The sequence below is a fragment of the Uloborus diversus genome, chromosome 1 (assembly GCF_026930045.1).
Source record: "Uloborus diversus isolate 005 chromosome 1, Udiv.v.3.1, whole genome shotgun sequence".
In the NCBI taxonomy this organism is placed as follows: domain Eukaryota; kingdom Metazoa; phylum Arthropoda; class Arachnida; order Araneae; family Uloboridae; genus Uloborus; species Uloborus diversus.
The window spans coordinates 169,004,501-169,030,631 of record NC_072731.1 but is presented as its reverse complement, the minus strand read 5'-3'; the positions used below and the strand labels follow the sequence as shown (position 1 = coordinate 169,030,631).

The following is a 26,131-nucleotide window of genomic DNA, read 5'->3' as shown; positions in this document are numbered from 1 at the left end:
AAATGATTGTTTTAAGAATTATTTTTCTTTACTTTGCCGGCTATATTTGTAATAAATTATTACACTCTTAGAGCATTTTTTTAACTTCTTCATAAAATAAACATTTATTTACTTTTTCTTAATTATTTTGCAAATAAGAACCAACTGTTGTTATGTTTATATATTTTTATTTTTTAAAAAAGTCACCAACTACAAAATAACATAATAATGAAATTTTATCAAAAGTACGAAACAATTTGTTACAGAATTAAGTTCTTTTTTTTTCTCCAGTGGAAACTATTTCTAAACATTTTTCAATGTTTGAAACGGTATATTTTAGATATTAGACATACATTCCCAAAAAATTAAACTTGACTATTTTTTATTTTTCTCACAAGAAAGATACGAGCAATGATGTTAACACCAGCATATGCTTAATTGTTATGAACTTTTTTTTTAAAGCAAAAAGAACTAAAAACAGAAAAAAAAACTATTCATTTATTCTTATTAACTTTTGCCTCCTGCATCGTTTAATTTATTTGTTTTCCCTTTAAGATCAATTTATCTATTTTGATAATGTCAAATTTTGCTATTTTTATTCGTCAAAAATTTTGAATATGCTCTAATTTTCTCTGAAAATTGTGTTCAGTATATCGTTTACTACAATTACTTCAAACAAATATCACTACTATGCAATGGTGTTTGCTTCTTTCACACCATTTCATAAATTATACAATTATTTTGCAAATTATTCTATGGATAATTTGTTTATTTATAAACATATTATTTTGCCACGTCTAAACATTTGTGACTAAACATGACTTAGACTGTTTTCCTTCCATTCCTTGTGTTTCAATGATTGTTTTTCGTGTATGTGTTATCCTGAAATATCGAAATTGGAGTATGTTAACTTTCACCAGCGAATCACCAGAAATATTTGGTATTTCTCCGATGTTTTTGGTTTGCGAATATTGATGTCACTATACTCCAATGTCGACATTTACCAGATTTTGAATTTTCACAGTAACATTTATGCATCTAAAATTACATAATTCGTTTAAAATCATATCGTCGGCTGAGTACTACAACTAGGTCCTGCAAAAAATAAGATTGCTACTCTTTTGTTGAAAATTTTACTTCAAACGACATAAATACAACCTAATTAAAGAAAATTTAGAAATGGTAATTTATTAACATTGAAATCAAGTCTTCACACTCCTAAAAAATCATGCGAAAGTATTTATTTGTTGACTTTTCCTCGAAGCAGTAAAAATACTCCTAATTTAAAAAAAAATAATTAGAAATTGTAGTTTAATAACATTGAAATCAAATTTCTTTACATTCCTCAAAAATCATGTGAAAACATTTATTTGCTGACTTCTCCTCGATGTAGTGTGAAAATACTTCTAATCATAATAAATTTAGAATTAGTAGTTTAATAAACATTGAAATGAAGTCTTCACATTCCTCAAAAATCAGGTGAAAATATTTATTTACTGACTTTTTCTCGAAACCGTGTGAAAAAAACTGATGAACTTGATCATCACCCCGCGATAGTTGGAATGGTGTATTTAACTTTGAATCTGGTGCTAGAATTTTAATCAAGCATAACAATAGAACTTGTAATTATTTTTAAGTTTGCTACTTTTTATTTTTTAATGACCAAACTTTTCCATTCGACTAAACGTTTCTGTTTCTACAATTTAGTCATCCAAAACCAACAATGAACTGGAAAGTTAAACAAGAAGTTCATTTCGATTTCAATTTAATGCTCTACGCACCGTGAGAAAACGAAAAGTTAATGCATGATTAATCCATGCAATAAAATGCCACAATCCTTGTATGCGCAGAGGTAACATTAAATTTTAATGTTCATAGGAAATATTGTGATTCACCATTTGAACTTTATAGTTTAATGCGGCAGATATTGCCTGTTAAGCAGATTTTATGGATCATTGTTTTCCCTCAAAGAAATATTTAAACTTTCGACTGGATTAACAAGAGCTGGAGAATCTTGTTTCTTCCAAGTTGATTTCACCCAATCTGAATTTTATTTCTTTTTATTTATTATTTTTTCATTTTATTTCATTTATTTATTATTTTTTCATTTTATTTCATTTATTTATTTAATATATTTTTATGTTAAATTGCAATGCTATTTGCTATAATGTATTTTCTACAGTGTTCTTGATACGCGGGTGGTATATCGTTCACAATTAAAATCTTTCAGTGTTGAAAAAGTATTACGTTTAAATAAATTTGAAGTAATAAAATTACTAAAACAAAAAATGGCATCGTACTCAAGTGCAAATGTAAAACAAACGAGTGCAAACACAGTTTAAGGATTTATAATTCATGCTCTTTCTTTTAATATCGGTCAAAGTTTTGTGTCGATTTTTTAAAATGTTAAAAAGTAGTAGCGATGTTTATTAGTAAATTAACCTATTTATTTTTCACATTTTGAGTGCAATTAACAACTATAGACTTCCATCCAACTTTCCCATTTTCTCAAGTTTGTTTTAAATTTGACTTTGTTTGTTTATTTAGCAGTTTATTTTTATTTTTCGTATTTTTCATTTATTTATATAAGTATCTATAAGTAAGAAAAAGTTCAAAACTAATTTTACCATTGAAAAGTTTGCTTTAAAAGTCAACTGTGCAATCATGCAATACTTTTTTGTACTTAAAAAATTACAGTACTAATGTAGGGTAGACCGCAGTACGTTTACGCAGATTTTTTTCAGTGAATTTTCTAATTTTTATGTTTTGACTTAGACTATTTAGACATTGCGGTCTTATAAAGCAGTTAATGGAGTCAAAATTGGTTTATTCAGTTGTTTCTCAGCTTGTGTTTTTAGCCGTTAAAAAAAAATATTTTTAAGTTCAAGTCGGTTGTGTAAACTTGGCCCGGACACGGGGCACGTTTACGCATTTTTATTTTGACACCTAACGTTGTTCTGTTAATGTTTTGAACACAATGTTTTACCATACCTGAAACAAAGCAAATTTATTACGGACTGAATTGTGTATAAAGTTAAAGCTGAAGGGGCATGAAGGAAGCACTATATGATTGTACGCTATAAGATACGAATGTGTAACCTAATTAAAAAATAAATTGTAATTTTCAAAACTAAACAGCCGGAAAATACTAAAAATGTTAGATACAATTTGAAGCGAAAAATAGTGTCAGGGGCGGGGCCCGTTTAAGTAAGACACAGTAAGACCGATCACAAAGGTGCTCCGACGTTCAACGCGTAAGCTTGCTCCGTAGCCAAATTTGGATTTGTCTTTAACATGCAAAAAAATGTAATAGCATTTCAGTTCATACAAGTACAATTCTCAAAAAAGAGTAAAATTCTACTAATTTTTATACTTTTTTTTTAACTAAGTATTATTTATTCACAATAAGCTTCCAAACGTTCAAAACAAATTTACTTCTGCATGCCAGACCGAAGCTCGACTAATGCTCAAAAACTTCTGAGAATATTTGCTAGAGAGTAGCATCAATCTGTTATGATTGTTGGCTCTCCAGTTATAATTCGTTTCGAAAAAGGGCACTGCGTAAACGTGCCCCATGCGTAAACGTGCTCCGATCTACCCTATAACAAACCAAAGTTTTTAAAAAGTGTAATATTTAAAATTGAACGCTTTCAGACTGCAACAAATAATTTTTGACAAAAAGTGAAAAACCTATTTTTTGTTTGAAAAAAAAACAACATTAGCTGCCATTGTAAAATACCATTTTTAAGCCCGAAGTCAGCTATTAAACCTATGTTGACAAACAGGATTGCAGCTCGGTATTTACTTAAGTATAGAGCCCGGATTGTATATTCATTAAAGACTAAACAACCATTAAATGCACATGCAAGTATGCTCAACCTGAAATATGCAAACAATTTTCAACCTAAGCAGAGAAAAGCTATTACACTTGAATGAAATAAATGATTGGCTTTTCTATTTTTGCATTTTGGTATTTAGGCGACACTATACTGAAACAGCTATCCACATTGAAAATGGCATGCTCGGTAATTACTTTTATCGTGGAGAATATTTTTATTTCTTCATTGGCTAGTGGAAGGGGCAGTATTTCTTTCCACGAAATAGCTTTTCATGAGTTGCCCGTTTTTCTTCTTTTTTAAAGAACTGGATATTCGTTTTTTCACCTTTTTTAAAGTTCAAAAAACCCTTCTTGGAATTTGTAAGCAAATAAAAAAGGCAGTAATGTATATTAAACTCTGTGCTCTATGTTACTCCACGACCTGCGTTTTAGTTTGAAACATAACATTGTGGCAGGAATACTTCGGAAAAGTTATAGTAAATCCATTTTTCTTGATTTTTTTTCTTCTTTCATGTTTTGCTTTATATATTGTCGCCCAGAGCAACAGTAGCATACCTTACTGTTGCCTTTATGGTGACTAATGTATGAAAACAAATATCTGTAAATATATGTATGTGTGTACGTACAGTGCTGGCCAAATTATTAGACTAAGACTGTTTTAAAAGCAAACTCTTTATCGATTACATAACTATAGACACCTTAACGAACAGTGAAATAATTATCTAATATTTAGTATGCATTCCCTTGTTCTTGATGAGCATTTTAAGTCTTTTTGGCATACTTTTCACAAGGTTTACACCATTTCTTAACTTTTTTAAAAAGAGGTAAAAATTGTTTATACTCACTATTATATATACTCACATACACATTCTCACTAATTACCTAAAACTAACTTTAAATATAACAGAACACGCTAATAAAAAGAACTAGTGAACTGTTTAAGCTGATTGAGGATATGTTCCTGATAGGTAGATAAGCAAAGAACATATAAACAAAGCAGACAGTGCTGCCACCTGCAAACATTAAATTATGCTAAAATAATGTAATAGTCAGTGTACAGCATGTACTGTACTTTAACAGTAAAATAAATAGCATTTTAGTACAAATAGTGTACAAAAAACAAAACAAAAAAACTCTTTAGTCTAATAATTTGGCCAGCACTGTATGTGTGTGCGTGTGCGTCTGTGTAGATGTATGCGTGAGACTTCAAAAGATGCTAAAGCAATCAGCCTCTCCCCCAAACACATCCACATACACGTTATTCAAAAATAAATAAAGGAATATCGTTATGCTAAAAAGTAAATTGAACAACGTGACAAATGAATTAATTCACAAAAGATTACACACATGTAATTTTTCATACGCAATTTCCCATCTTTTACATAGAAAAGCGGTTTTTTGTAACCTTGAAACACGTGACAGCATTTTTTTTTAAATTTGTGTGTTTATGACGTTGTTTAGTCCACTTTTTTTGAAAATCTGTACTTTCTTTATCTTCTTTACCCAAACAAATGTATTCAATAACTTCTTCTACTGAAGAAAGATATTGCTCCCCCCCCCCCCCGGCACAGTTCTGTACCACTAAATATTTTTCTCTAACTTAAAGTAGCGGTAAAAAAAAGAAATAACAACGTCAAATAGCGCACATTTTTCCGACAAACATCCGGCAAAAGCTTTTGTCAGATGTCTTTTCATCCATAAGCTCATTTCTTTTGCATTGAAAAAGGCGTTACTGGTAATGCCGAAACACGTGTCTGCAGTAATCTGCAATTTGTGCTATTTGACTATGTTATTTCTTATTTTACTTCTTATGCATAAAGGTGTTTATTCAATTCAAAGTAGAAGCTTAAATAAACAAGGTTTTTAGAACCTTCATTTCAAACTTTCAGCATAAGAATATTTATAATCATCATCCAATTATCCCGATCCATCCACTAAACCAATATGACTTTTGCGATCTAATACAACTCGTATTATTTCTGTGGTGATCATTTCATTGCGTTTTCAAGTAGTTTCGATGTTTGCTCACAACTCAACTTTATCCTCACGGCATTACTTCTCCAACCGTAAAGTTATGCTTTGATCTATATTGGAAGCGCGCGACCCAATTTCCTGATAGATTTCGTAATTTCTTACGCACCATAAAATTCGTGAACTTCGCCTGAACTCATAATCACTCACCGTAATCTTCTAATTTATTCTTATCCTATCAATCTTGGTTCTTTCAGAAAGATAAGTATTATCATTAAAGCATTAACAAAGTTAAGTTAAATGTTTAAGTTCCTCGGTTTTCAGCGTTTCGGTAAATTATGAACTTAAACACACAATTGCGACTGATATTTTCCGTTTGTTGAACGTTTGAAAACAGTTTTAAATCAGAAACGGTTATTTGTTTAATTGGAGATGTAAAAGATATTTTCGAAAACCTTTCGCAAAAGGTTGCTTTTTTTCCCATACATGTAAAAACATTAATGTGCTATACATGAAGGTTTAGTGTTCTTTGAAATTTTAATGTTCTATTCTACAAAAGTGGGGGGGGGGGGTGCTCCGTTTGGACAAACAATCTCAAAATTTAAAAAATGAACAAATAAATAAATAATTTTTACATTTTGTTTTCAAATTATATTTTTTGTAATCAGGAGTTGCGATAGCACCCTACACTGTTAAAAGCAGGGGTTCCAGACGAGTGAAAATATTCCCTCTAAGGTGAAAGCATAGTGCCTGAAGGTGCATCACAGGCTAGAAAATAGAGCAGAGGAGCCAGAACACCATGCAATCGCAGAAAGACTCATTGCGCATGCGCTTTTTGCCTTAGACATACATTCAACCACCTCAATATGGCGGACAAATGATGATTGCGTTTGTGTGTCTTTCACATTGAATGAAGTACACTATTGGATTAAAACCCAACTTTTCTAGGATTAATTATCCGAAATTACAAGTAAGTACAGCTTTTGATCACTTTGTAGCTTTTAGGGCTTTCAAACATAGTTAAGTGTTTAAAAGTGCATTTATTGCTTTTCACAGTAACCGTTAGTCTTCTAGTTCTCGTTTACTGTTACTATCGTGAAATTTCCATCATTCAAAACGCTACTAAAAATATCTGTCATTATTTTCTTGAATACTCGATAAGCAGCTTTTATTAGTCACCAAAATAACCTTAATAAAAATGTTTCTTGTGCTTCGTAGATTATAACATAAAGATAGCGAAAAAAAAATTCTCTCTCAGTCTAGCTCTTTTTTTCTTTTTTTTTGCTTTTTCATTCAAGTGTTAGAATCATTTCCTGTTAGCAGTCCTCGAAAGCGTTAGAACTTTCTTTTGGTTTTTTTATTTAACTGTTGAAAAACTTTATGTGCAGTTTCTTTTGTTACTCTTGGTCTTGATTAACGTTTATGAAACGATTTTGTTTTTCCGTAATTGTAATATCCCTGAATATTTTTGGCTCATCATTTAAATAATCCATAAGTACAGCTATGCTTCATTTTCGGAATACGTCAAGTTTTAGTAAATGTATAATTTCTCACATGTTTTAAATAATTACTCGTTTTTAAATTATAACGTATTTGTGACAGATCTTTGATACAAGTGAAGGGGTAGATATTTATTGTTTTATTAATTTTTAACATTACTTTTTGTAAAAAAAAAAAAAAAAACATCAGAACCCTGAATTTTTTCACATGTTTTTTAACGACCCCAGAGTTATTATTCATATTATTTATTTTATGATTCTTTAAGAAAACGATAAAGATTTCACCGGTCCGCAAAGTTTTTCATTTGCTTTTACCGCGCCCGTGGGTCAAAAGAGGTTGAGAAACACTGAGTTAGAGCACGATCAGATGAATTAACGCTATGAGCACTTCTTAACTATGTTGAAAACTCTGAAATATGATCAAATGCTGTAATTACATGTTTTAATCATTTCCAATACCGAGTTCAATGTGAAAAATGTCCAAAGCGTAGAATATCATAAATCAAAACAAAACTAAAAAAAAAAATACACAACTGTATTCAAAAACGCACACAATACGGGGGAGGGGGGGAGGAGGATCTATAGTAAGGGGTGCCATTTCTCTCTCCGAAGGATCCTTTTTTTCACTCCGGCTGTCTAGTTTTTAAAAGGTGCCTGTTTTTCACCCTATTTAGAGGTGCGATTTCGGCTCCGTATTGGGTGCCGCTGGTGAACAAGCGTTTCTCCCCTGAAAGGTGCCGAATGCATCCTGTAGTTTTAACAGTGTACTCGTTTTGTGAGTGCATATTGTTTGTGCAAATTGTGAGTGCAAATTAAGTGTGTGTATGTGTGTGTGTAGATTCGTGAACCAGAAGAATATCATAAGCATACAAAAAATCAATCAATGGAACATCAACTCTGTACCTCAGAGACACATAGACATAAGTCCAAAAATTGCGATTTTCCGTTTATTATTGCATTGTGTGTTGAAGCCTATTCTACATCGAGCCATGTGAACATAATTCTTTTTAAAGAAATGCTTTCCAATTTTTTACCAGGGTTGAAAGAGAGCCCGTCTCATCCTTTGTATGTGCTCCAGAAAAATGTTTTTCCTCTCTCCTGAAAAATTACCACAATGTGAATTCCTTCAATGTAACATCCTTCTGACTCTGAGGCACAAAACAGCGGTCAATGGAAAGAAATAATCAATGATGATTGCTTTTTTAAAAAAGTTACAACTTTATCAAACAAATGACATAGTAAGATAAATAAATACCTTTGTGCTGAACAGTAAAGTAAGAAAAAACAACGTCAAAAAAGCACAAATTGCCGATTCGGAAATTTGTGCTTTTTTGACGTAGTTTTATCTTACTTTAAATGACATAGTATTTGGTAAAAATTGTATGTCAAATAAGATATACATATCTTATTATTTTTCAAAAAAGAAAACTTTACTTGAAAATCATAAATTTTGAAGCCGTGTCATTCGGAGGAGCAGGAATTCGTGTTCTTCGAAACTTAATCGAGTTTTTTCACTAATATGAATAGTATTCACAATATTATTTCAATCCCTTCCGACCTAGCGTCCAGTATACCAGACATAAGTTTTAAACAGCTGCTAATCATTTAATAATTGATCAAATTACTTGATTTTTCTGTGGTTGACTCTAAACATTCTGAGTATTATTTTTTCTGCGCAAGAATTTTTCGTTTTGGAATTGACAACACCAACAAATAAAGATTGGGAAATTAGGACGGGCTCTTTTTTCCAACCATGGATTCTCGTCGCCAAGGCGAGGTTTTATTTTTTGTTTTTAAAAATATAGAAAATCTTTTATTGGTCATTTCAAATGCTTATATCATGTTTTATTATTTTTGGAGAACATTTTACAATGAAGTTTGTTTGATATTTCATCGGTTTTTTTTTTCATCTGAAATATTTATTTCAAGAAAGTATGTCCTGAATATTGGTCGTATCATAATTCTTAACTTTTCACCAACATACTTGAAATTTTATCTATAAGATACTCTTGATCATAATACTCTGTCCACCAAAAAATACATTTTTCGTTAAGTATTTCATAATTCCGACAGAAGGGGTTGAAATTTCACTAAGGCAATTAACGCTTGAATTTAGTTTGTTAGCACGTTCTAAAAACAAAGCACCAAGTCTAAGCACTTTCCTGAAATGAAAAAATCAACACTCCTAAATAGGGGTATAAATATTGCTTACTTAAAAAGAAGAATTTTTTTCTACTCACTCGAAAAAAGAACTTTACCCTCTTGATTTAAAGGATTTTATTTTATTTTATTTTTATTTTTTTACAATATGGAGTTTTTAACTTGAATGAATGACATTCAAAATAATTTGAAAACTCACTTTACCTTCTCTGGAAAATATCATGTTCGGATTGAAGTTTTAACAAAGCTTCCACATTCTACGATGCATTTGATATGCTAATGTACGTCTCCAGTAAAAAGTGAATTCAATTTAAAAATGGCTTGCGAAAACTACCAAAAAATTCGTTTTTAATCTTCAGCAAAAAAAAATTAAAAAAGAAAAAGAAACTCACAAATGCAATTTTTTGAAAAGTTCGTTCAAAATATTATTAGAAAAATCCAATGAAAAGAACACGAAACTGAAAAAGTAAAATAACTAACTCATTAAAAATATTGAAGTGCGTGCTAGCTTTTAAAAAACTTTACCTTAAAAATATTCGAGAAATAGTAGGTAGCCGCATTGGTGTGGCAGTAGTGTATTTTGACATTAGTTTAGAACAAACGGTACATTAAAAATTAATTAAAATAAACAGAGCATTACTTAGAGCTTATTTTAGCTTCGGATTGTATATTAATCACACATAAAGTCTACGCTTTAAATCAAAAAATACAAACGATTAGAACAAATGAAATTTAAGCAGTGTGGCAAAAATAATTAAATGGAATTTCAAATACTATAGATTATATCTCTATTTCTACAGATGAAACGGGTTTTTGCAGTAAAGAGCACATCAATCTATTCCTCTGTGACTACATATGTACTTTATTGCATTTATTTTCACCAATCAACAATCGACGCATTCAATAAATCATTACAAATTAAAATCAAAATGACTTTTCACTTTTTGTATTCACTTTTGTTTGTACATTTTGTACACTTTCTTTTCAGATATACAGCTTAATTATTATACGAGGGTTTCAGGCGATTTTTAAAAGGTTATAAAATAGAATGATACAATTTGCTGACTTTTTTTTAATTCCAACAGTAAGCAAATAAAAATGTATAAAATACAAAAAGAAAATTGAATAAGAACAAATAAAACAAAAGTCCAACCCTTGCCTAAAAATCCTATTGCTTCCCAGTATCAGATTTACTGACATAAAATGCACAAAACACAAAGTAAACATTGAATCACTCAATTTACTATAAAGGGGTTGTTTTCTCCGGGATTTGCAAATAACTTTAGTAATACAGTTTCTTGCATCCTCCTCTATTTAAACGAATGAAAACTTATTGCGTGCATTCGAAACTGATTTCTTTTTATGTAAACTAAAGGCTGAAACTACAGGTTTGATATCCTAGGAATAAGTTCTTTCATGTATGTTTAGTCGCGTGGAATGCAAAAAGACTGTTGCGATGTAAATCTTGCATATTTCTTGATGCTTTTATCATCGGATTATTTATATGCGTATTTGATTTATTCAGCCTTTGAAAGAAATTGGCTAAAAAAGAAAATGCTGAAAACATTACTCCGAATGAGATGGGGGTGGGGGACTTCTCCATAAGGCTCTAATTTGTGTCCATAGCGTTGTTTCTCTGCTTTTTACAGTTTAAGAGACGAATGATTATCATTCACCTTACAATGAACCTGAAAATTCAGATTTCTTGCTAGTCGCCAGTGACTAGTAAATAATTTCAGTTTTATAACCTTTTTTAGTATAAACATCTACATTATCCAAACAAAGGCTCTGCACTACAAGATAAGGTGTCAAAGAAACAAAATGGCATATGAGACCTAGCAACAACTTCAATCATTTGCACCTCTTTTTTTCTTCCACCCGTATGGTGTATGGATCATTCCATAGTGACTAACGTAACATTCGCAGCTGATTTTCAAACTCTTTTTACTTACACCGAGAGTAAAAATTAATGTGTTTTGGTTTAATATGCAGATCTAAAATTTGCAAAATGACTATTTTTTTTTCTTCCAAGAATTTGAAGCAAAATAAACGCTAGCAGGTGTTTTTTCACCAAAAAAGGCATCGTGATAACGTAACATTTTTGCAACCCTGAGAAACAGTGCTTATGTTACGAGCTAATTTTTTCTGAAACTTACGCAGACATTTAAAGTTGGCCAATATATTTGTAAGTGGTAAACAATCTATTTTTAAAATCGTACTACAGATTTGTTACAGACGAATCTTTTTTGGCCCTAAATGGTACTTTTCCGAAAAACTGTGTGTGACTAACGTAACCATCGAATAACAAGCAATGAATGCATATAAAAAACTTTTTATAATTAATTTTTTGCTCTTATATTACTTTTACACTTTTTAGGAACCTTCTTTGTGTTGTATTATGGTTTTTTCTTTACTTTTTTTCTATATTAGTGTAAGAAATTGAATGGAAGGATTCAGTTCAATTAACTCAATTTGAATGTGCGAAAAAAAAAACAAAAAAAACTGCTTTTGCAAACTGAATAACATCATTCTTGGTCTAATTAAATCCTAAATATCTCTCTTTTAAAAAATTAACTTTTTGCAAGTTGGTAGTTTCGCTGAATTCTAGTATTCTGCTGATATACTAGTTATCGTTATAAGAAACTCCGTAGTACTTTTCAATGGCATATTATTTTTTAAGATTTACTGATTCATCGAACGAATAGTGTTGTGCATCCTTTTGAATTAAAATGTAATATTGAAAAAAAATATTCGAACGTTTTATCAGAATGCATTTTAATTCCAGATATCACCGCAAATGTTTGAATGTCTAAATGATCATTCTTGCATTTTCTGAAATATATGACAGCAACGCTTATTGTCACTGTATCATGTAACATCTTCAAATGTTTTCCAACGAGCAGCCGTTACTTCATTTTAATAATATTTGGAGATGTATTTTCTAAAAAATAGAGATGTTCTTCTTTGTTAAGACTGTTTTTCTATTACCTTAATTCTTAAGCTTGGATTCTTGTGTTGAATGCACATTCAGCAGAGTACTCATTTTGCTTTACTCACTTTTTTTCTTTTTTAATAATTCTTTAAATTGGAAGTATCTTCATAAAGACCTTTAAAAAAGTATTTTTCTAAGTAAACAGAAGGTCTACAATGTAATATTACTGGTATTTTTCACCCTTTATTTTTTCAATCAATATAGAATGCCTACATATTTAAAATTGTTCATGAAAATTTACATTAAACTAAATAAATTTTAAATATTAGCAGTCATTTTTAAAATGTTACGTTAGTCACACGCAAACCGTTACGTTAGTCACAGCTCAAATGTTACGTTAGTCACACTAATTATTTTACATCTACTGATACTAAAATGAATATTTTGCACTTTTTAAGTAGATATGACACAAATGTAAGAAAATAAAAAGTGCTGTTTGGTTCAATCATCTGGTTTAGTTTTTAAGCAGAAAATAGTACATTTTCGTGACTAACGTAACGTAAATATTTTCAGTGAAATAACCAAACTAATTAAAAGATTTATCTTATAATGCATGCAAAAAGAACAGTCAATTTTATTGGGCCAACATCTATTCATTTAGAATAAACATAGTTCTTTTAAAAATTTGCAAAAAATTTTACACTACACAAGAAAACATAGACGCATGTTTTTTGCACATCCTAAGCCTTTTTTACAACCTCGCACGTTTTGAGGCAGAAGAAAAACACCGAATGAAATTTTTGCAAACTGTTATTGGATTTATGTACTAGAAAGTATGTTGAATGAAATGATAGGTCAAAATTAAGGCTTTGTGGAAAAAAAATTTCTGAGGTTGAGGTTGACATTTATGTGGAATGAACCGCATGCAAACTTTTTTATAAGGCCTTGCACTTGGTTTTTCTTGAGGGAGTGGAGTAAGAGAATGAAACGAAAACTGGCTTTTCTTAGCCACTGGCGGTATAATACTGTGTGTGAGTATTTAGAATCGTTTTTTCATCATGAACAAAGAGTGACAAAATAGAAATGATTTGTTTTCATAAAAATCACTGAAGTAATAATTATCTGTGGCCAGTTAGGTTTTGCAAAAGTAACCGGTTGAATATTTTGTTTAGTCACCTGGTAGCGAGCGATTATTTTCCGGCTTACTGCACAGCTTCAACAGAAAGAAGCATAGTTGTTTCAAAATAAACTATAAATTATATAAATCAAGCTTCTGAAAAGATTAAAAGTATATTTAGAAAGATTAAGTGCTGCTAGAAAAAAAGGTGGGGATTTAAAAAAAAATGTTTTATTAATATAAAAGCAGCGTATATAAGAAAAATAATTAGGAATTTTCGAAATATTTTTATTTATTTCGAAAGAAATTAAGATAATAAGTTTAATATTACGCAAACAAAAAAAAAACTGCTTCGGAGAAAGTTGAAAGCATCTTAAAGAAATGATTAAATAATTATAAGAAGTAAAGCAGTTTCAAAATCGTTTTCCGTAATTAAATTAATGTTAACCAAGTACTTTTTTTTCACCAAGAAATCACCACTAATCTGGGAAAAAAATATATAAATGTAAGTTTTAGTATCATATTCAGTACTTAAATAAAGCTATGTGATTTAAAAGATTTTTAAAGAAATGTTAATTTTCTAAAAAATTAATGCTCTAAAAAATTAAGCGAAAAAGTTTTTCTTTTTTTGTAATAAAAATATATTTCGAAAGAAATATTTTGTATTTAAAAGGTATTGTAAGAATCTTAAAAAAAGGAGCACGTAAAATTTTGTTTCGAAAACGTTGAACAAAAAAAAGCTAAACATTGTTAAAAAAAATAAATGAAGGAAGAAATGTGAAATTATTTTCTAACGTTTAAAAAAAGTTAGATAGAAATTGCAAATCTAATGTCTAATATTTAAAAAAAAAAGTTTCATACAATATGAGAAGAAAAAAAAATGTTACACATTTGTAAGGACTATTTGTCATAAGTCATAAAAGAATATGTCATAAAGAGTTATTAAAAATTCAAGGGATACATTAAATGAAATTCTAGAAAAAGGACCCACTGGGGAAGAATTTTATACAGAAGCATCTCTAAAAAGAAACATGTTTATCATATATTTAGGGAAAAGTTACACAAAGTATCAAAAATTTTTCTGAAAGATTTAAGCAAATACTCTCATAGAAACATTGAGTAAATATTCACGCATTTCAATAAATTTTAACCGAAAAAATTGAGCATGTAGAGCAAAAATAAATAAATATTAGGCAAATGCCTAAAAGTAAATATTAATAGCAAAAAAGAAAACACGTTTATTTACAAAAGAAAAAATATATACAATTAAGAAAACCTATGATTTTTTTTCAATGACTTAGCGTAAGCAAATTAAGAAAAATTCAGTTATATTTTCAAAAAAAAAAATTGATCTTATTGATAAGCATGAAGAAAACTTAATAATAAATGGAAACTTCATCATGGGAGCTTTCGTTTTTAAAAGCAAGTCGGTTCAAGCATGTTAATAACTCTTCCTTACAATTACAGTTAAATAGCTGATGCGAGGATTGAATACATAATGTCTGAAATTTGCCTGAGAAAATAAGGCGGTACTGAATAATTTTAAACGTAATATTTTTTGTTGCAAATCCTCCCTGTTTGCACTAACGTAGAATTTAGAATGGAATTTTAAACAAACAAACAAAAAAGAAAACGATACTGCTGTATCCTCCAAAAGCAACAAAAAAAAGTTTTTTCCCTTCATCTCTCTATAAAAAAAATATTTAAGCTATAAAACTGGAAAGCATTACTCGATAGGGGGACTCCGAGGGGAGGCGGGCATAGGTGGTCACTGCAGCCTCCAAAAATTTTCTTTATTCGGCACATTTTGTGTGAGGATTTGGGAACATAATTGCAATATTATCCTGTGTTTTTTAATGTCCCTATCCATTGTATGTACTTATGTATGCATTCCCATATTTTATCATTCGGCAAAATTTTGCGCTCCATTCCTGATCAAGAATCCGACTTGCAAAAAGTTTAGATTCGTTATTCTACTCATCATTGAGTTACTTCTACCCTTCCGACTTACAGTATATTCTACATAAACCATCTCTATTCTATACTACAAATCAAAATTTTAAAAATGAAAGAAAAAAAGGAAAACAACTTGGACTCTGACGCTCGTAGATTAAACGCTTCGCAGGGAAAAGAATTTAAAAAAAAATCTTTTAAAACTTTTGTTAACGTTGAAAATAATCCGCCAAATTATTTAGGCAAATCCTTAAATAGCACAAAAACTTCCATTAATTTATCTTTTTTGCAGCTTCAAACAATCGCGAAATTTTGCTACTCATTTTGGAATCATTTCGTATGAAATTTTTTAGCGGCATTTTATGGTCACCACAAGTATCTCAGCATTTGGCGATAAAATCTCTAACACGACAATTAGTGACAGACCCTTTTTCAAAAACAATAGGGGATAATTAATGTTCAATTTTGACACCAGTCATTTGAACATCAATTGTCATCCGCTTTGGGCGGCATTTAGCCACCGCGGGTGTCGAACGGGTTTGATGAGTTTATATATATATATATATATATATATATATATATTGCAAGAGAAGCAGGGAGGGGGGCTCATGTCAAACGTATTTCCTATGTACTAAGCATTTTCTAAATGATTTTTCCCCGTCTAATGAACTAAATGTACAAATGCATAATTATATAAAAAAATAACTTTCGAGCTTTTTTAGTTTAAAACTAGAATGTTAAGCATTTGTTTAGTAAGTAGAATTACAACATCTACTACAATTGTCAAAATTGCACTCTGAAATTTAGGGATGAAAAATAAATTGGAAATAATAGTTATTATGCTTTTCTCTTTAAAATGAATTACATTCGTGTGTAGCTATATTGAACATTCGATGTCTAGACAGGCTAATTTTGTTTGAGAACAGAACACGAGTCATTAGCCTGGCTAAAATCGAAGCAACACTTACGTAATTGACAAGCTAAACACTTTCACTTAACTTCTGGAAAACAAACTGGTGTCTCGTTTACTTTTTCCAAAAAGGGTATTTCGAAGTCTCTAGTTCGTTAGGACTGTTTACTGCAATGAAAGATTTTCTAAAGAAGCTCTTTATTTGAGTTCAATTAAATATTTCTGTTAAGTATTAAAACCTCCGACGATCTGTTTCAAATGTTATTCAGCGTAAGCAAAATACTTTGTGCCGAAAGAGATTTTTTTTTCTTTTACTGTGTTAAAAAGAGTCAATAAACTGGTCAATATGACCGTTTTTTTAACCAATTAAAATATTCAGGGATTGAAAACTGGTCGCATCAAGGATATAGAAGCAATTATTAAAGCTGGAATCTGCAATCCAAGATTATTAAAAAGTTTATCGTTAAATATTAAAACAATGCTTTTCTTGCTAAGAATTGAAAGTTATCATTTTGTTTTTCTGAAAAAAATTTGAAATGTACTGTTGAAACTATCTGTAGTACTTTACTCTGTAAAATCAAAAAATGGCAAAAAAAAAAAGTATGTCTTAAGAAGAAAAAATATGATTGATAAAAAAAAAATCTAACTAACTGAATTAATGCAGTGTGGAAAAAACACTGCACTGCAACATGCAATTGGAATATTTGTTATTGTATTTAAGATCTTGAGTCCAAAACTGTTATATAATAGGTTGTTGAAGATTGAAAAAAACATTGAAGAAATAAAATGATATGAGCATAAAAACAAGAACCTTTCTCCCTGGACTTCAAATTGGCGAAAAACTGATTGCTGATTAATTATTGAACAATTTAGTTTCCTTTATGAGTACTGGTAACATAAAGCGATTATTTTTATCCGAAAGAAAAGGCTGCAAAATCGTTTTTTCGATACAAAAGGTTTATTGAATGATAATTATTTTTTATGTTTTTTTTTTCCCCATTTATTTTAAAAAAAATTTTCTTTATTTTTTTTTACAGCGAATGAAAGGTAAAATATTTTTTTTTAAAGAAATAAATTATTTCAATCTCAATATGTGCGGTTTAAAAATAAGTGCTTTTTTGTAAAGCACTTCATATTTAAAAAAAACTAAGGTCTGGTGAGGTAAGGTGGTCATAAAATATAGGTTTTTCAACTTAGGTGAATAATAAATACAGGAATTTCATTTTAAAACTTCAAAGTTTTCTGTCCTTATTTTACATGACATTAATAAAAAATATGCTGCACTGAATTTTTGGAAGAAAAAACTGATTTAAATAACTATAGGGATAAATTGTAATGTTTTATTTCTTTAGGAATATACTAGTGGTACCCACACGGCTTTGCCCGTAATAGAAAAATAAAAAGGTATTTTGGTTCGCCTGTATATTTACAAATAATGTGTGGTGAATTTTCTCGCCAATTGGCTTGTACCCATGTTACGGTTCCACGTTATGATAATTTCGTAATTTACTCGTCCATCTTATGATATTTTTGTTGTTAAAATTGGAACAGAAAAAGAACCACATCGAATTTTCGAAAAATCGCTTCGAGGTGCACACACCCCATGCTGCAAACTAACTTTGTGCCAAATTTCATGAAAATCGGTCGAACGGTCTAGGCGCTATACGCGTCGCAGAGATCCTGACAGACAAAGATCCGCACAAAGAGAGATCCTGACAGACAGAGATCCGGGTAGAGAGACTTTCAGCTTTATTATTAGTAAAGATTAAAGATATCGTCTGATTAATGTCTAAAATACATAAATTACATAATAAGAAAATATTACACTCAGATAGAGTTCTAAAAAATATTACTTAATTAAAAAGCCAAAGCGAAAAAATGATCAAGCTTTAAATATTTATTCAATGTATGCGAAATACTTCTAGTTCTAAGTTTCTACTTTTTACTGGTGCTTAACAAATGACTGTTTTGGAGAGGGGAAAAGGGGTAGCATAAATTATTCTACCAGAATAAATTGGAAGCTATGGTTGTAGAAAAAAATTCTTTTTTTTTTTTTCAAACATTATGGGAGATTACAATCTTGCTTTAATACAATCGATATGCTATATCAAATTTAAACTCAGATGTATTTAATTCAGCTTACCTTAAAAACAGTAAATGGTTAGTGAACTTAATATTTAACTGATATCTGCCTTATAAGTGAAGATTAAATGGTTTTAAATAACGGATATATGTTAAGCTTAACCTATGATCACTTTACCCCATCTTACTTAAGCTGTTTTAAAATGTTATACAAAATGAATCCTGCTTAGCTGTTTATGCAAACGTGCTCTAGAGACATTCGAAAAGCTGTCTGCAGATTTAATGTGCTAAAAATTTTAATAAACAAAATTTTAAAAAGAAGGTAAAAGAGGTGTTCAGATTTTAAAATATTTCATGTGCGCACAAAACGCTTTTTTTCACGAAATAAAATACTGCCAATTTCAAGGTTTTGCATTCAGAGTATAGATTCTAATTATAAAAGGTGAAATAAAAAATTTAACCTCATTCTGTCATTTATTTCGAATACATAGCTCGTTCTTTGATTTATGACCACTTTACCCCATTGGCCACATTCCCCCACCAGACCATATACTTTTTAACTTACTTACGTTTTAAAAGTTTCTATTTGAAGGGGTGGGGGATTTCTTGCAGTGCTTTGAATTCAGATTTTTCACAACATTTGCACTCCTTCATGATAAATATGCGTTTGATTTTTTAATAAAATCTTTTAAAAACATGAATGTAGCTAAGTTACAAAAAGTTAGTCTAACAGTTTCAGAAAATTAATTTGATAACTTTGATTTTTTTTCCCCCGGCGATAAAGATATTTTATTTTCAAATGATTTTTCAACAATTAATAAGGTACATTTGAAACAATTTCAGGCCTATTTCAAATAAAAAAGGTAGGAATGGATGCATAGCTAATGTTCTTAATCTATGTTGGGGGATACAGTGCGTTCACTATGATCTAAAGTAGCTAGTTGTTTTATCCTCTTAGTGCAAAAGTAAATGATGGAAATCGTATTCTATTTCATTTATATGAATTTATAATAAATAATTGTTATTATTTTTCGTAGTGTAAATGCACATGAAAAATTCTTAATTATTTTCATTTTGCGTCAGTACAAATTTTGGAATCCCTGATAATTTTTATCTCTGACGCTTCAAAAATGATATAATCCGATAGATTAATTGTCTACGGCAACATAAAGAGTGGAATTTTCATTTATTTTTACCTAAGAGAAAAAGCAAATGATGAATTTCTTGTGCAACGGAAATGTAACTGATAGAATTTTTATTTATTTTCATACATGGAAATAAAATTTTAGTAAATGTTACTTATTTTTATCCACGAAAATGAATTATTTAAATCACACGAAAATTTCAACTATGTCTTATTTTCAAGCAAAGAAACGCCAATATATGGATTTATCATTTATTATGATCTTTGGGAAGGGAAGTGGTGTTCTTTTCTATGTCACCCGACATGTTGACTACGTACGGAGTTCAAACATTATTGTGTTCTTATACGCGGTTATTTATTTCTTGTATGGGGGGATTTCAATTTTCCACTATACTGTTATTAATTATCATTGAAAATTTACCCCTGGGAAAAACAAAATTAATTTAAAATACATTAACTTTTCTAAATAACCTGAAAACACACATAATACCTTAACAAGTTAAATTAAACGATGTTTCCGAATTCACCCAAACCTGTTTCTGCGCGGTGGATAGGGATCGCATTAAACAAATCGTTCTAAACGTCGCGAGTTGCTATAAAAAAATAGTTTTCGCAACGGAGTTAAAATATTTTTTTTTTTTTTTTTTTTTTATGTGGTGGATAAGGAGCGCATAAAAAAAGTCTCACGTTTAAAGTAACCCGAAAACTAACGAAATAACTAGGAATTGCTTCTTTAAACAATATCAAAATTAAAAAAGTGGTGATAATTTTGCCGAATAGTCAGGCAAAATGTCCCGAACAAGGAAATTTTTGGAAGGTCACAGTGACTTCCCATCGGGGTGTCCCTGTCGACACTTGAAGATCGCACTCGTTTTATAAAGTATTTCGCCAGTTGAGTCTCAATCCAAATTAAATTTTTCATACGCCGCGCAAAGAAAAAAAAAATCGCAGAAAAAAAAATCGCCAAAAAAAAATACCGCACAAAAGCAGGTTTGAGTGTAATGCGTTTGCATTCAGTTTTTTTTTTTTTTTTTTTTTTTTTTTCAAACAAGAGTTTCACGGAGAAATCGACATGAAATATTAGATTTTAAGTTAACTAACTGTTGATGGCATACATATACATTATGTTATTCTAGGCTTTAACATTTCTAGTTGCAGTTATTTTAAAACTCTACTTCGGTGAATTCTCTTTCGCATTAACACTAGAACGACTGACATTTTCTGTATACCTAGAAAGACTGAAGGGACCAGTGTGGCCCCTACCCATTTTTGGAGTGAATTCTTTTAAAAATTCTCCCTGAGGGAGTTCACATGCCTGATACACCTTCTTTCATGACTAAATAAAAACTTAGTACTTAATTATTTTTATTTTTTCTCTCTATATTGGGCAAAAGGTTGAATTAGTTTTCCTTTCTAAGAGCAATGGCCACCGTTAGGATGGTAAGCAGTCGGTACTGTTTATATCATTTGGATATCCAACCGGCTGCATAAAGAGGAAGTTACAGGTTAAACTAGAGTGAATGGCAATTTTTTTATGCTACAACAATTAGGAGAAAGGAAAAAAATTAATTTTTTAATTGTCAAAATGCTTAGATGCCACTGTGGCCCCTCCCGTCTTTTTAGGTATAAGGATCAATATTAACAGTACTATGGGGCGCATGAGTAAATGATTAACAAGCATTCAAATAGTGTCATATAATGAAAAGTCAGAAAATTCCATTAAGTTCCGTTTGATATTATCCGAGTTCTTTAACAACAAACTACGCGAGGGGCCACACAGGCCCCTCCGTCTTTCTAGTGTTGAATTTCTATATTCGATTTTATTTCATTGTAATAAATAGTGTACAGCTCGTACTAAAAGTTGCTGGAATTTATAAACATTTTCTACTTTTTAAAATTGAAGAAAGTAGTAGACCTTAGTAGCTTTTTACTTTTTAAATGTCAGAATTTCCAGTTAACAGAATTCTGACGCAATGGGAATGATTCAGTTAAACACGTAAATGCGTAGGAGGATAAAGAATACAAAAGGTGAATGAAGTTCTAAAGGGGGTTTTTTCCCAGTGAAAAAAATTCCTTTCAATTTGGAGAGACCGTTTTATTATGTTCTTTTTTCTTTCGAATAATGTTCTATAGCTTTCATAAAAAGAAAAGATTTCGAGGGCTCGCATTTTAAAACTCTCCTACACATGCAAAAGAAAAAGCCCAAACGGCTATGTGTGAAAGAAGAGGGAGCATAAAAAGCAACTCTTTAAAATCATAAACTGTGTGGGCGATGTAAAGAGTTTAATGCTTGACACACAAAAGTCTCTCATGGAAATTTTGAAATTCTATAGAATTACACACACTGGCATGCATAGGTATAAAATCTTGTTAAAATTAAACTAAACATTCGAAGAATAGTTTTGATGCATAAACTTTCGTATAACCTATCGCTTAAAAACCTGAATTAAAGTAGATTTGGTCCTGTATGTTTTCAGGTTCAATAAACAATATTATTGAACAAAGAAAGAAATAGATCATTACAGTTAAACTCGCTTATACAGACGCAAAGAGATATTTCCTTGTTACAACCGAGTGCTCGTAAAAAGCGAGTTCTTGATAAAAATCATAAAAATTCATCTCATACGTGCTTTTTTTTTTCTTCTTTCTAGTCACTGAACAGAACCAAATAAGTTAGTTACTTTAATTTGAACTGTCTGAATGTCGCTTTCTTATGTCTTTTTTTTTTTTTTTTTTTTGAGGAATACACATATATACATATGTATAATTTTTAAATGTTTCTTTACTCCACAAATTAAAAAAAGTGCTGTCATCGCTAGTTCTCAGGACTTATCACTAACCTTAGTTGACTTTGCATTTTGCAATGTTAAAGAAAATTTACCAAAAAAGGATAAGCTGAGCTGAAAATCAATCGACTTTTTTCGAATCACAAAAATACTGCTCGCTTTAAGTGGAGTTTGCTCGCTAAAAGCGAGTTATGCTCCCGTAGACTTAACATTGTACCAACCAAGTGTTTCTAATTTCCTTACTAAATCCGGGTTCTCGCTAAATAAGGGCTCGTTCTAAGAGAGTTCCACTGTATTTTGAATTTTAGCGACTGAATCACTTACAAAAGGACTCCAGTGTTAATCTTGTTTCTCAGTATCAAAGAAATGAATGGAACATGTTAATAAACTTTATTTTATGGATGGAGTCACGCTAAACCTGAACTCAGCTTAAAAACTAATAGCATATTTAAATTTCAAGGTTTTTTTATCACTTAAAATAGACTAGTTTAGAGGAAAATCTGCATTGTGTTTTATTGTTTACGATGGTATTATTAATATTTTCACATTAAAGATCAGATTTTTTTTATCATATGATTTTCCTTTTCTTATCACTCTTATAGCAGTGCTGTATCAGGGTTGGAGCCTCTGACCACACGTGCCTTTCTCCCGCATGCTTTTTTTTTTTTCTTGACCGAAAAAGTTTTCTCATTTTTTTAAAAAGAATTTTTTTCCTTTTCGTCTAATGGGGGCTGCGTTTTAAACTATTTAGCCTTTTGCAGACCTAGTGCGATCCCCCGATACAGCATCCACTCTTTCATGTGCCAGCATTAAGGCGCGGATGTCAATGGCACGGATAATTTGGACTCCCAGTTTCCACCACATGGAGGCACCTGGACTGTAATGCGAAATTTGCACTAGGAATTTCAATTTTGCCAAGGAAATTCTAAGCCAAAGGTAGGCCTAAGCCTAAGGTAAAAGGATCTTTTACATGTACCCCAAAATCAAGCGACATGGGCGCTGATGATTTTCTGCATCTCGAAAATCCACCGACTGCCCACCCCAGGTCAGAACCTGGGTCCACAGGTGTAGAAGGCCAGCGCCTAACCATCACCCCACCAGCCGGCTAATGAGACAATGACTTTTTTTTCCCCCTGTTCTTCGTTTTAGCTCTGTTTGTATTTTGCCAATTTGTCAAGTTCTCTGCCATTTGATATAAATAAAAAAGAATTACATATTTCAATTTAAAAAAAATACTATCTCGTGCCAAATGCTACAATTTTCAACAATGTCATAAATTAGTAAAAACGAAACTGCGTTTAAGTGCACATCCACTCATCAGTTTACCATGAAATGAAATTAATATTGAAACATTTGTAGAATTTACATTCAGAACAGTGGTAGGAACAATTTTGAACAGTTGACAAATTGTTTGTCTGAAGATATATTGCACGGGTCATCTTCTTCTTTCAATTCTTTAGGAGGACATACAAACAATCTTTTCCGGGGCACTATCAAACTTTATTTAATGAAAATAACATTTATAACTGTCTGATTTCAGATAGTTTTAATTGTGAAGTTTCATGTCTAAGACTAAATTGTTAGTGTGCGAGGGACAGTAAATTATTCAGGAAATTCGAAAACAGCTTTGAATTTTCGATTTCTATGGCTTCAGTCACAATATAGTTTCAGTTTCAGATGTTGTCTCAAAGTTTGCTCGATGCATTCGCTGAGATAACTGTGGCTTTAACTGATTTTCGACTGAACTTCTAGGAATTCTACTTTTCATTGTAATCCTAATTGCTGTCTGCTCTGAAATTTGAGTGGCCCAATTATTCGAAACTTCTGAGCATCCGCAACTGCAACATTGTGAAGAATAGAGTTTGTACGACCTTTTCAGATCTTATTCCCAAAAATAGCTCATTTGTGATACATTTCGAAAAAAAAGATTCAAGCTTTATGGCTGACATTTGATACCCTCGAGACATCGCACCTACCAATTACTTGGTTTATCTATTTTAAATGCCCATCTGAGCAAGTGGGTTCCTGAGGAACTTCATTTGAACATTAAAAAAATACAGTGATTATTAGCTACAATTTTGACTCGTTAGCGACATTAAACACGAGAATGTACCATCAATAGATGTTACAATTTGTACAACACAACAAAAACAATGTATAGCAACTTGTCAATAATGCAATAAAAACATAATACTATGAAAATAAGAAAGTTATTGTTTTGAAGAAGATAATGCAATGAAGTATAGACATTTGAAAATTGTTACTACATTGAAACGACATTAACTATTTCAAATATGAGATGCAATTGTTAAAGTATTAGTCAACGCCTTGAAACATGAAGCCTTCTTTAGACAATAGACTGAAAACGTTATAGCAATTGCAGTAATAGCTAAATATAGCAATTGCAGAAATTTCAGTTGAAATGTAAATGATGATGAATCGACGTTATAGTGCACAGATGTGCATATTAATTGTAGACACGTGTTTTGGGATGAGAGGGAACCCCTTCTTCATTGCACGGGATGTAGTGGAAATCATTTCGTCGAATATCTTTTTATCTATAAGCTCACATTTCATCCTTTGAGGTTCCTTGTAACTCCGAAACACGTGTCGCAACTTAGTGCAATATAACGTAGTTTCATCATCTGTTTCATCTTTTTATACGTGTTTGTTTTTGCAGTATCCATATTTTATACGCTTTTATTTGCTCAATTTTATTACTATTAAAAATTAGTTCCAAAATAAATACAGCAAACATACTTAAGGCAAAACCTTTTTATTATTATTATTATTTGCATGGCTTATTTAAATAATCAGCGAAAATAAAATGGAACAAGTTTTTTCTAACATTTTTCGTAAAATTTTGATTCCAAAAAAACGCGTAAAACCAAAATTATTCTTGTTTTCTACTTGCTAAAACGGAGAACATTTATGAAACATAGTGACGAGATAAATCAGCAATAATTCTAGAACCTTTTGAGGTTTCGAAAAATTGAAATCCAAAACATTTTTTTAGTTGTTCAATAGGTTGGGATCTATGCTACCTGGTTTTCCCCCCAATTATTCAAGGCAAAGGTACTTAAACTTTTTTGTTCCGTGGAACACCTGCTCATTTTTTTTTTTTTTTTTTTTTTTCTGATTTCCATAGAACCATTCTTAGAGGTCGTTCCAAAAGAAATTGCCCAAGACGTTCCAAAATATTTAGGTTAAATCACGGCTTCTGTAAATGTCACGTAGCAGTTGTAGAATTTAACTTTAAAGCGTAACTTTGAGAAATTTCATTTCATTCCTCAACATTTAGTCAGGGGAGAATCTTTCTACTGATATCAAATGTACGTTTCGACAAATGGCAAGCAGAAAGATAGGATTCATATTTGTACAAGTTTATGAAAGTTTTTTTATTAAAATGCATTACATATTAATTTAATAAGTATTATGTTAAATAGAAGTTTGGAGATAACCTGCTTAATTGAGAATTCGTCTCATAGACCCCGAGTTAAATTCCATGCACACCTACTTTTTCTTTTGTTGCTAAGGGTTCATTGAAGATATCAATGGATCATTGGAGGGGGGGTTCTATTTTGACAGCCATTGATTTTTGACATATGATGTAATCTTCAAGCGCCTTTTTTTCCCCCGGATTGGAAATTACTGTAGCATATCAAGTAATCATACTCAAATTGAAGGATATCGTAAATGCAATACATACAATGGATTAAGATATGAAAATTATTATTATATTGTCTAGAAATACAACGAT

General features: G+C 30.7%; 1 protein-coding gene across 1 annotated transcript in view; it reads left to right on the top strand.

Annotated features, from left to right (window-relative positions):
• Positions 1 to 26,131, top strand: part of LOC129216998 (ankyrin repeat and fibronectin type-III domain-containing protein 1-like) — a 168,590-nt gene that overhangs the window by 50,224 nt on the left and 92,235 nt on the right. The gene's annotated exons all lie outside the window — the stretch shown is intronic.